Source organism: Mus caroli, chromosome 10, assembly GCF_900094665.2.
Source record: "Mus caroli chromosome 10, CAROLI_EIJ_v1.1, whole genome shotgun sequence".
Taxonomy (NCBI): domain Eukaryota; kingdom Metazoa; phylum Chordata; class Mammalia; order Rodentia; family Muridae; genus Mus; species Mus caroli.
The window spans coordinates 30,950,798-30,963,591 of record NC_034579.1 but is presented as its reverse complement, the minus strand read 5'-3'; positions in this window follow the sequence as shown (position 1 = coordinate 30,963,591).

Below are 12,794 nucleotides of genomic sequence, written 5' to 3'. Positions count from 1 at the left end.
ATTATCATTAAACTCTAAAGCATCTTTGATTTCTTTCTTTATTTCTTCCTTGACCATATTATCATTGAGTAGAGTATTGTTCAGCTTCCACCTGTATGTGGGCTTTTTATTATTTATGTTGTTATTGAAGATCAGCTTTAGTTTGTGGTGATCTGATAGGATGCATGGGATTATTTCAATCATCTTCTGTTTGTTGAGACCTGTTTTGTGCATGACTATATGGTCAGTTTAGAAGAAGGTACCACGAGGTGCTGAGAAGACAATATATCTTTTATTTTAGAATAAAATGTTCTGTAGATATCTGTTAAATCCATTTGTTTCATACCTTCTGTTAGTTTCAATGTGTCTCTCTTTAGCCTCTGTTTCCAGGATCTGTCCATTGATGAGAGTGGGGTGTTGAAGTCTCCCACTATTATTGTGTGTGGTGCAATGTGTGCTTTGAGCTTTAGCAAAGCTTCTTTTATGAATGTGGGTGCCCTTGCATTTATAGTATAGATTTTCAGAATTGACAGCTCATCTTGGTAGATTTTTCCTTGATGAGTATGAAGTGTCCTTCCTTGTCTTTTTTGAAAACTTTAGGTTGAAAGTTGATTTTATTTGATGTTAGTATGGCTACTCCAGATTGTTTCTTGAGACCATGTGTTTGGAAAATTGTTTTCCATTATTCTGAGGTAGTGTCTGTCTTGGTCACTGAGGTGGGTTTTCTGTATGCAGCAAAATTTTGGGTCCTGTTTATGTTACTAGTCTGTGATTCTATGTCTTTTTATTGAGGAATTGAGTCCATTGATTTTAAGAGATATTAAGAAAAAGTCATTGTTGCTTCCTTATATTTTTGTTCTTAGAGTTGGAATTCTGTTCATGTAGCTATCTTCTTTTAGGTTTGTTGAAAGATAATTTTCTTGCTTTTTCTAGGGTATAGTTTTCCTCCCTGTGTTGGAGATTTAACCTTTATTATCCTTTGAAGGACTGGAATTGTGGGAAGATATTGTGTAAATTTGGTTTTGTCATGGAATACTTTGGTTTCTCCATCAATGGTAATAAAGAGTTTTGCTGAGTATAGTAGCCTGTATTCTCGTCTGTATGACATCTGCTCAGGATCTTCTGGCTTTCATAGACTGTGCAGAGAAGTCATGTGTAGTTCTGATAGGTCTGCCTTTATGTGTTACTTGATGTTTTTCCCTTACTGCTTTTAATATTTTTCTTTGTTTTGTGCATTTGATGTTCTGATTATTATGTGTCAGGAATAATTTCTTTTCTGGTCCTAACTATTTGGAGTTCTGTAGGCTTCTTATATGTTCATAGGCATCTCTTTTTTTGGTTAGGGAAATTTTCTTCTATAATTTTGTTGAAGGTATTTACTGGCCCTTTAAATTTGGAATCTTCACTCTCTTCTATACCTATTATCCTCAGGGTTGGTCTTCTTATTGTGTTCTGGATTTCCTGGACGTTTTGGGTTAGAATCGTTTTGCAATTTGCATTTTCTCTGACTGTTGTCTCAATGTTTTCTATGGTATCTTTTGCACCTGAGATTCTCTTTTCTATCTCTTGTATTGTGTTGTTGAACCTTGCATCTATGGCTCCTGACTTCTTTCCTAGATTTTCTATTTCCATTGTGGTCTCCCTTTGTGATTTCTTTTTTTTTTTTTTCTTTTCTACTCCATTTTTAGATCCTAGATGGTTTTGTTTAGTTCCTTCACCTGTGTGTGTGTATGTGTGTGTGTGTGTGTGTGTGTGTGTGTGTGTTTTCCTGTAATTCTTTAAGGGATTTTTGTGTTTCCTCTTTAAGGGTTTCAACATTTTCACCTGTGTTCTACTGTATTTCTTTAATGGAGTATTTATGTCCTTCCTGTAGTCCTCCCTCATCATCATGAGAAGTGACTTTAGATCCATATCTTGCTTTTCTGGTGTGATGGTGCATCCAGGACTTGCTATTTTGGGAGAATTGGGTTCTGATGATGCCAAGTAACCTTGGTTTCTGTTGTTTCTGTTCTTAAACTTGCCTCCCACCATCTGATTATCTCAAGTGCTCCCTGCTCTTGCTATATCTGATTGGGGCCTGTGCTATCTATAATTTCAGTTGAGTCAGAACTTCTCAGAGTCTAGCTTTCTCTATGATCTCTATGATTCTGGGATTCTGTGATGCTGAGATTCTGTGTGTTTCAGAGTTCCTGAGAGTCAAGCTGCCTCTAAGACTCTGAGATTCTGGTGTGACCAAGCCACTAGGATCTTGGGAACCTAAGATCCTGGGCATACTAGAGTGTCTTTGAGTGGTACCTCCTCTAGGGCCTGTGGGAATGTCTGCCAAGTTTATACTCACAGTATACCAGAACTGACAGGAAGGAACCCAAGCCACTGGTTGGGACATGTTCCTGCATCCCTAGATCCTGCTGGTCTCAGTCACTCTTGATGATGTTGGAAAATATGTTGTGTTTTATTCACCAGTGATCCTAAGGTTCTGGGTGCACTAGAGCACCTGAGAGTGGAGACTCCTCTGGGGACCATGAGACTGTCAGCTGAGTTTGTGCTCAAGCCCAGTGTGATATCTTAACACATGACTAATTAAAATAGTCAACCTCCTTTAGCAATCACTATTGCATACTCCAGTCAACATTTTGTTGTTTCCATGAATTTGAGGAAGGGTATAGTGTCTTCCTGTCTATGTATGTGTTATTTTTCGTAAAATAAGATCCATTGACTTGCTTTCAAAAAATAAGATTCACCTTTTTATGAGCCTATCAGTATTCTATTGTATGATACATGTTTATTATCTTCACTATTTATTTATCTGTAAATGGTCACTGCACTGGTTAATTTTAAATGTCAACTTGATACAACCTTAAATCATATGATAGATGACTCAAGAGATTATCTATATCAGGTTGGCTTACAGACATACCTTTTGGTAATTGCCTTGAGTGTAATAAATTTAGAATATGCCCTAAATTTTAATGGCACTTTACAGAAGTTGCCCACATAAAAAGCCATGGAAGAAGCCCAGGTTGGGTTGTCACTTGGCCTTTGCTATCCCTGGAGAGGTATAGGACATCTCTAGACCCTATATGCTGCTCCTTCACTGCCACTAACTCAGATTCTTCTGGTTTCCAATGTACACTGAAGATTAGCAGCTCTCTAGGAGTCCTCTAGGTTATTGCCACCAGATTAAGAAGACCAAGGTAATTACCTTTCAAGCAATTATTAGATTCCCAGCCTGCTTGACATGAGACAATGATTATTAGATGACTCTATACCTGAAACAAATAAATTTTCTTTCCATTTTACTTACAATGGAAAACAGATCAAGAAAATTTCTAGCTAAAATGCAATGTAATTAGAAATATATGTTAAAATCAATAATAGACATCAAAATATAGACAAATGAAAGTCAGTTATGCTTAATGTAATTTTTAAAAAGCAATACTTTTATAGGTGAATGAGAGAACAGATTTGCATGTAGGTTTACATCTATTTCCAAAATTCTACTGCCTTTATTTAATTATACAAAAATCATATTTTAATTCTAAAAACACATGACATTTCCAATGATATTTGTATTATATTGTGCAGATTTATTGTTAATATACAATCCTGAAGGAAATGACACTTTCCTTGGCACTGAAATCATAATTTCAGTTTAGAAACACACTTGATCAAAAGATGTTTCTTGACTTACAGGTCAATATGAATTCATTTTCGCAATATCTCATATAACTACATAGATAGTTTTTCCTAATGAAAACATTCAAATGGGCAGCAGTATGTGAGAAGTTTCTCAATATCAAGAAAAGGAAATCAGAAGCACAGTAGGGTATGTCCTGATAGTTGTTAGCATGTCTATTATCAGAAAGATGATAGATAACAAATGCTGGCAAGGTTACAGAGAAAAGAGAACCCTAGCACACTGTTGGTGGAAAGGCAAATTAATAAAGTCATTATAGAAAACAGTGTGCTGCCGCCTCCAAAAATTAAAACTAAAATTGCCTTCAGATCCCATAGTTTCACATTGGATACATAAGCAAAGGATAAAAAATCAGTATGCAAGAAAGGAATCTGAATCCCCACATCTACTTATGCATTATTCATAGCAGTCTAGCTTAGAAACAATGTATATCTGTTAATGGTTATATGAACAAACCAAGGTGGTTTTCCACAATAGATTATCATTATCCTTAAAAAAAGAAGATGCAGCTAATTTTAACAACAAACATAAACCTAAAGAACACCATTTTAACTGAAAACAGGCCAGATATAGAATTACAAGTACCACATGATCCTTATATACCTGGGATTTTTTAATACAAGAAAAGTTGATAGAATAATGGTGGTTTCTGTAGGCTTAGTTGATCCCTTGAGAAAGGAAGAAGTGACATAATGATGTTAAGCTTCAGGTAAATGAGAGCAAGAAGTTTGTACATAATATCAATACTGTGCTAATTCTGAAAACAAAAATATACTATACATTGTTTCAACAAGCTAGATTGCTCCAACAAGCTAAAAAATGATTTTGAAATGTTTTATGTAAATATATAATTAACATTTGACATCCTAAATACATTTAACCTGATTTAAACATTAAGCAGTGTGTATGGATCAAATACTGTATACCATTAATAAGTATAATGCTTGTGTCTAACGATAATGTTTAAGTATTAATAGAACAAACAACTGAAAACAAATGTTTAACAAATACATATTAATGGTTATATCTAATGGTCATATGGCCATCAGAGAAATGTTAAATAAAAGTACATGGAGATAATCCTATAAATATACACATACACACAGACACACACACATACACACACCCCAATATTTCTAACAAGATTGTGAAGACAAACACACACTGTTCAGGAGTAAGAACATTAATACAGTAATTATGGATATAACTGTCTAGTTACACTTCAACATAATCCAACGTTAGGTCTACTATAGGTTCCAACTATAACTCTTCAACATATGTGTTCAAAGAGATTCTATCATTGATAATTCAAAGAGGTTCCTGATCTCCTCTTTGCATTACAGAATTATTCACAGTAGCCAAGATATAGAACCACTGATGGTGTCTGTTAGTGAAGGTCTTCCAAGTCAGAACTGAGGGACTGCATAAATCTTGAATGGGAAATAATGAGACAAATATCTGGAATTAATGTTGATAGACGTTACCTAACTTTGCAGTTTACGGACATATTAGTGACAAGAGAGATATCTTCCTATAATATAAATAAAGATATAAACCATAGTGATGAAACACACAATAGTTTTATCTTAGTTTAGTTTGACTATTTTCCAATTTTCATTTAAAAATCACAAAGAATTTATATCCTAGAGGCCTTCATCCTAGGCTTCCTAATTCATTAAAGTCAATAATAATAATAATAATAATAATAATAATCATCACCATCATCATCATCATCACTTTGCCTGCTTGGAATTTTTTTCCCATTTTACTTGGAATGGAAAATAAATCAAGAAGATGTTTTAACTCAAATAGCCATACAATGAAATGAGAAATATATATGTTGAATTCAATAATAGACATCAAAATATAACCAATGCAAGTCAGTCATGTTCAATGTAATTTGATGAAAGTAATAGTATAGATGAATGGAAGAACAAATTTGCATGTAAGTTAATATACATATAAAATATAATAGAAACAGAAAATAGATCTCCAAAAATACACAAATATACTAGGAAACCAAAATTTTGTTTTTTTCTCTTTAATATAAAAATATATCAAGATAATATACTGTCAAAAATAAAAATAAAACACAAAGTTTATATAAATTGAATTTATGTGCTAAGGCACCAAATTACAATCAAGAAAATTTTCAATTATGTTCTACATAATTTTTTGAAAACTTAATATTCTACTATGTGTGAAAAATTCCCTAATATGCATGTACGCCAATAAGTTTATAGAAAATATAATGAAAACACAAAATGTAAGTCAGAAATATGCACCCAGTGTGTAAGAAACAAGAGAACAAGATGTCATTAGAGGCTGAATTGAAAGGATCTCATTCCTGACTCAGGGCAGAATTTTGTACTTGGGGGCACTTTTAGCTAGAAAAGTAACAGCTGGGTTCCAAGAAATAAAAACTGAAAGAAACCCAGAAAGTAAAACAATTATCAGTGAATGGGAATCAACTGATATTCACTTGACAAAAACATTGAGGTCCTGTAGGATGCAACCCTAAAGAGCTTACAGAGGAGAGGAACTTCAGTGGTCAGAAGAGGGAACCAGGGGGCAAATTCCACATGGCCATGCTGTAAAGTAAGACTTGGGAAACAGTATAGCTTCCAGCTGAAGAACATGTAATGCTCTGACTTACCCAATTCTGTCCATCTGAGACACACTTCATAGTTCTAACAAGGTATTTCATCTCAACAATTAGGAACTGAAAAATGATTTCTCATTGGGAAGATACAGTAACTGAAAATAATGTTTGGCTTGGGTAAAAGAAATGATGCTTAGTGAGGCTTAAGCTGGACTCTAAACATAATATTTGTTCTTATAGGAACAAAGGGCATAGAGAAACACCAAGGGGCCTGTGAAGACAATAACAGAGGTGATCAAGGCAAGCAAACAGAAACTGAGTAGATTTACATGTAAAAATGGTATGTTTGCACAGTAAAAATAGAGATGAGTAAAGGAACTCAGATAGCTCAAGAACCAGTGGCAATCAGATACATAGAAGATACAGAAAATACATGGAGGTTCATAAAATGCGTGAGAAGCACTGCATATTAGACTTTGAAACACGATGAACATCACAAATGCTAAATATTGACCTAACATTCATTATTTTTCTTTTCTTAATTTAAAAAAATGACTGTTTAAAACAACAAATCTAAATTGTATTATGATTTAAGCTATCTCTAACATATAATATGTGATAGTAATATGTTAGGTGTAATATATAACATGTAATGTGCAACATGCAGTATACAACATGCAACATGTGTTGTGGATAGCCCTGGGGCTAATTATAGTTGATGTTAATTCCGTTCTCCTGTGAGAGGTTGTGAACAAGGAATGAGACAGCACTCAGATGATTTCCTATAAACCTGCTTCCCACCTTAATTTGTAAAATAAGGGAGAGCTGATGATTGGGCAGATAAAAGGGAAGGTGGAACAGAAGGTGAGAGAGAGAAGAAGGAGAAAATGGAAAATGGAGAAGATGCAAAGAAGGAGGAGGAAGAAGAAGAAAAGCTGAGCACATGGCCTGGAGAAACCACAAGTTCTCAGAGGTCTCATTAGATGTGAAGATGGTAGCTTATCAGTATATCTGCCCAATCTAGGCGCACAACATGTAATCATATTAACTGTGCTGTGTTTTCATTTGCTGGGGCTTATTTGGGAGGAAATTTGCTGCAACAAAATGGCATCCAATGTATTGATTTGAATTCATCTGAACTGAGATAAAAATTCATTGTCCCTCAACCCCTGAATGGTGCTACAACCTAGGTTGTAGCAGTATGGATTTGAAGCTGACTGGGTTTTAGGAGCCTACAGAGAATGGCAGACAGGCATCTATGTCTAAGAGAGCCTTTCTGTATTTGCTTCCCAGTATCTTTCTCTCCCCACTCTGCCTCCCCCATCTTCAAACAGGGACACAGACAACTCAGATCTTTTTACACTCAGCTTCTCCCTGTAAATAAATAATTGGGAGACAAAGGTACAAAGGACTCTGGACCATGTAATCCATTTCTATAAAGAGAGAAATATAACTTTTTCATACTTGAAGAAGCTATAAAGATATATTGCTCTAATAAGTCTTACAGGATACTCATATTATGTCTAATGTGGGCTCCAAGGGAATTTTAGGTTTAAATCCTGGTTTGACAAGGTGCCTCCTATAAGTAAGTATGTACCTAAAGATGGGAAATTTCACCTGTGGTTCAGAACCAGCTAAAGAATATTAGTCACTGACTCCAAGTAGAGTGAGCAGTAATAATCACTTGCTATGAACAGGTATTAATTAATAGAAGTCTGTGGCTCTAGGTAAATAGCACAACAGATATTATAATAGGTATTAATTAAATAAATGTCTGTGGTTCCTGGTAGAGAGCACAACAGATAGAAAGTATAAATAAATGTCTGTGGTTCCTGGCAGAGAGTCAGGCTGCCTGCTTTAGGCAGACAGCTTATTATTTATGAGAAATTTCATGTTCAGAACTAGAGAGGGAATATTAGTCACTGACTCCAAGTAGAGAGAGCAGTGATAATCACCTGCTGTGAACAGGTATTAATTAATAGAAGTCTGTGGCTCCAGGTAGAGAGCATAACAAATAGATATTATAATGGATATTAATTAAATAAATGTCTGTGGCTCAAAGTAGAGAGTGCCCTAATAAATCTTATGGGATACTCATATTCGGTCGAAGGTGGATATGATGGGAATTTCGGATTTAAATTCTGACATGTCAAATTACAAAGGACTAAATAGAATAAAATGTGTGTGATTTTTGAGTATTGTGATGGTTCTATTGTTCCTCTGGGACAGAGGGCCAGCTACAGGTGCTCCTGGTTACTGGCTGAAGGATATGCTGATTTGGGGAAAAGGTGTCATTGTGTTTTTGGAAAAGGTGATTAAGGTGTTTACACCTTCCAGATTTATATGGATCAGTTTTGATAGAGGGAGGCCCCATGAGAACTAGATTCCAGAAAATCAAAAAAAAAAAAAAAAAAAAAAAAAACAAAAAAAAAAAAACAGCTTATTTTGATGATACTAAATTTTTGTCTTGAGATTTATATATTACAGAATATACAGCCTTGGAGAATTTCATAGTCAGTCATGCTGAACTGATCGGCCTGAACTCCTGATATCTTGGTTTTTCATCTGGATCCAGTTGGGAAACAGACATCAGAGACTAATACAATCATCATCGGTGTGGCCTTTTTAAAGGCCAACTAACTCCCCCATTTCCCTACCCTTTCCCTTTCCTGCAAAAATATCTCTATACCCATATTCAGCTGGAGATGGCTACTATAGGTTGTCTTTAATACTAAAAATTTTTAAGTACAAGGCTTGAACCCAGTTCTTCTATTGCTGTTATTATAAACAGATCTGAGATGTTTAAACCTGTCTGTTAAGGGCTAAATAAGAAATTCATGGCTTTGAGTTTATTGTTAGGGTATTTTCAGTTATTTTAATTAGAAATTGCTGAGAGTAGTTAACAGACAACAGTCTAGATTACTTCACATAGATAGTTGGTTTTCAAAAACATCAGAGTTCCACAGAATTTGACATTTATTAGTATTTATTCATTTGTTGTTGAGAGAAGTCTGCTCCTGACAGCTTTTCTTGTCTTGGATTCAAAGAAGAAACTGAGCATCTTTGAGTTACTCCAGTTGTGGCAAAACAGCCACTAGGCAAGAATTGCCTCATTCATCTACAGACATAATACTGTCCAAAGAAAGGACATAATTACAGGTTAGGACATCTTGATTCTGCTGAGACAGAGTTGGCTAGCCCTTAATATTCATGTTTCTCTAAATCTGTCAGATGACTCTGGCCAGTAGGCTTAAGACTGATGCTCCAACATGCTGAAGTAAGGGACTGTCCAGGTGATCAGTGCTCTCTATGGATTGGTTAAGTTTTGGAAGCTGTTTAAGGCTTTTTATATATTTTCAGTTAATATCAGTCGTTCTTGGATTTCTGATGAGGTTGAAAAACTACATAGTCTCCTAGCCAACCCAGGCTTTTTGAGAGGAACTGTTTTGAGAGGATGGTTTTCAGATGGCATTCAATCTAAAGCCAAGATATTGTCAGATGTAAAATTATAAATCTTTTAAGTAAGGATAGATGACAGAGGTTCTATTCAATTAACAAACATAATGGATTTGGTGTTAGGTCTCTTGTACTTTATAAATTAAAAAATAGTAATAGTTATGTTCCATCCTATCTGAGATAAAATAGCCTTTTAATTGGACAGAAAGGGGGACATGTTGTGGATAGCCCTGGGGCTAATTATATTTGATGTTAAATCTGTTCTCCTGTGAGTGGTTGTGAATAAGAAATAAGTCAGCACTCAAGTGATTTTCTGTAAACCAGCTTCCCACCTTAATTTGTAAAATAAAGGAGAGATGATGACTGGGCAGATCAAAGGTAAGGTGGAGAAGAAGGCGCACAAGAGAAAAAGGAGAAAATGGAAGAGGGAGAGGATGTAGAAGAGAAGGAAGAAGAAAAGCTGAGCCTGGAAGAAGCACATGGCCTGGAGAGACTGAAAGTTCTAAAGGATGTCATAGATGTGTAAGATGGTAGTGTAGCAGTATATCTGCCCAATCTAGGCACACAACATGTAATCATATTAACTGTGTTGTTTTTTTCATTTGCTGGGGGATATTTTGGAGATTTACTGCAACAAAACTTGTAATGTGTCATATGCAATATATACATATATATGTATATGTATATATAAATATGTATATATATATATTTAATAAACTGGACATGCTATGAAATTGGGCATTAAATCCTTATTATTTTACTTTACATGCTTGTCTTAGTCTTATTCTGTGTATGTAGGCATTATAGGTGTTTATTGTTGTTGTCATTATATCCCCTCAGATATGTGTTCAAAGAATTATAGCTTTCATCCTATTTATGAATGAGAACTGAAACTGATATCCTAAATACTAAAAAAAATACAAAAAATAAATAATGAACAGGTGTTATACTACTATTCGAGATTAATCAATTTTCTGCTTGAGCCCCGTGTCCTACTCCACTGAGTTCAGTTCTGTTTTCCAACAAAGTATTGACCATGTTGTATGGTTTCTTACTAAGGGCTAAGTCATACAAAATGCTGGTGATATTTTATCCCACCTACTCCTCTCCATAGTGTAGTTTGTTTAGATTAAACTTGCACAAATCTTGTGGATGCTTTTTAACAATTTCTCTAAATTCATATTTTAAAATGGTCTATTTTATCTGGGAAATACTGGTTCCTTTATATTTTTCCTCCACTTTGGCTCTTACAATCATCCCATTACCTTTTCAATGAGATTTTGTGAGCATTGAGGACAAGGACATTATATGTTCTTTCCAGTCTGAGCACTGCACAGAATTTTTACATCCTATGTGCTATGAAATTGAGCATCTATCTGTTAATTGCCAACTGAATAAAGAAGCTTCTCTCGTGAGGGTTGAAGAGGTGCACTATGATCTACATGGATAGCAATAAGTCATTATGAATCATTTATACTGTGGCCATTTAGCAGAATAGTAGTAGTGGGTCTTCTCATATGACAAGCTAGCTAGATTCTTGTTCATGTTAACAGTGCCAGGAACGTTTTTCATCTAATGGAATGGACCCTAGCTCCAGAGTAGTTGGTTACTCTCATAACATTTGTGTCACTAATTCTATAGGTGGGCACATCTTGCAAAGCCAGTCCTTACTGTCACTTGCATAACCCTGAGTAAAATTGATGGTTACTTTTCTATTCTGCAAGCACCAATAACAACTTCTAGGACAAAAAAAAATATTCTGTAAAGTGAAACTTTTAGGTAATTAAGAGTTTTTTTTTTTCCTCCATGTTCTGCAACTCAGGAGTGTGATGTATTGCACAACAGGGTCTTACTGTCATGTACTAGAGTAGTGATTCTTGACCTGTGGGTAGTGACCCCTTTGGGGGTCAATTGACCCTTGAACAGGGGCTATATATCAGACATCCTACATATGAGATATTTATATTCTGATTCACAATACTGGCAACATTATAGCTGTGAAGTAGCAATGAAAATTATTGTATGGTGCTGGTCACAGCAGGAACAGCTGTATTAAATGGTCACAGTATTAGCAAGATTGGACAAAGTCACTGTTCTAGAAGGTCACCAGTACCCTGCAATGATTGGGAATCCATGTGACCCAGTTGACCAACAACTCACAAAGACATAGCCCATTCCATGTTCTTGGGTTTTTATTTGTTACCATGTGGTATCTAGATGGTGCGTTATCTTTCCATTAAATCTATTTCTATGTGTATATATGTATAGTTTAGGAAAATTCTACAGTAATACCTTTTCATATGATTTTTCTAAAAGTCCTAAGTATTATTTACCATTGTCTGTATTCCTTCTCCTATTCTACCCTCCCACCTCTACCTAAATTAACACTTAACTAAAAATCCATGGACATAAATGTCAAAATTACCAAAAGAATTCATAAAACTGAGCAGCCATAATTGAATAGTTTTAATTAATTATATAAATAGTTTTACATTAACTTTCCAGGCACAGATTGTGTCAATGTATTATAGCAGTTGGAAATTTAAATGAATTAATACAAAATCCATGGGAAAATTTTCAGAAAATATGAAAAGAACACTTTTGTTTACTTAAACAGTTACAGACCCGTTGTTGTTAATTCATAGCTAGGGAGAAAGGGAACAGTTAATATCTCTCATGGATATCAAAGACAAAGTAAATATGCCTAGGATCCTGGGATCCTGGTATCCTGGGATCCTAAGATCCTGGCCATGTTAGAGTGCCTGGAAGTGGTACCCCCTCTGGGAATGGTGGGGCTGTCCACTGACTGTGAAGCCAAGGTTGACCAGTGTTAATTGGAAGGACTCTGAACTACTGGTCGGGTGGGGTTCCAGTGTCCCTGCTCCTGCTGGCCCCAGGCACCCCCTATTCTGTTGGAAGAGATGCTGTGTTCCACTCACCAGTGATCCTAAGATCCTGGGTGTTCTAGAGTGCCTGTGGGGTGGAGAGTCCTCTGGGGACTATGGGACTGTTGAGCATATTATCAACATGTCAGAATTTGCGTTAATTTATTCATTTTAT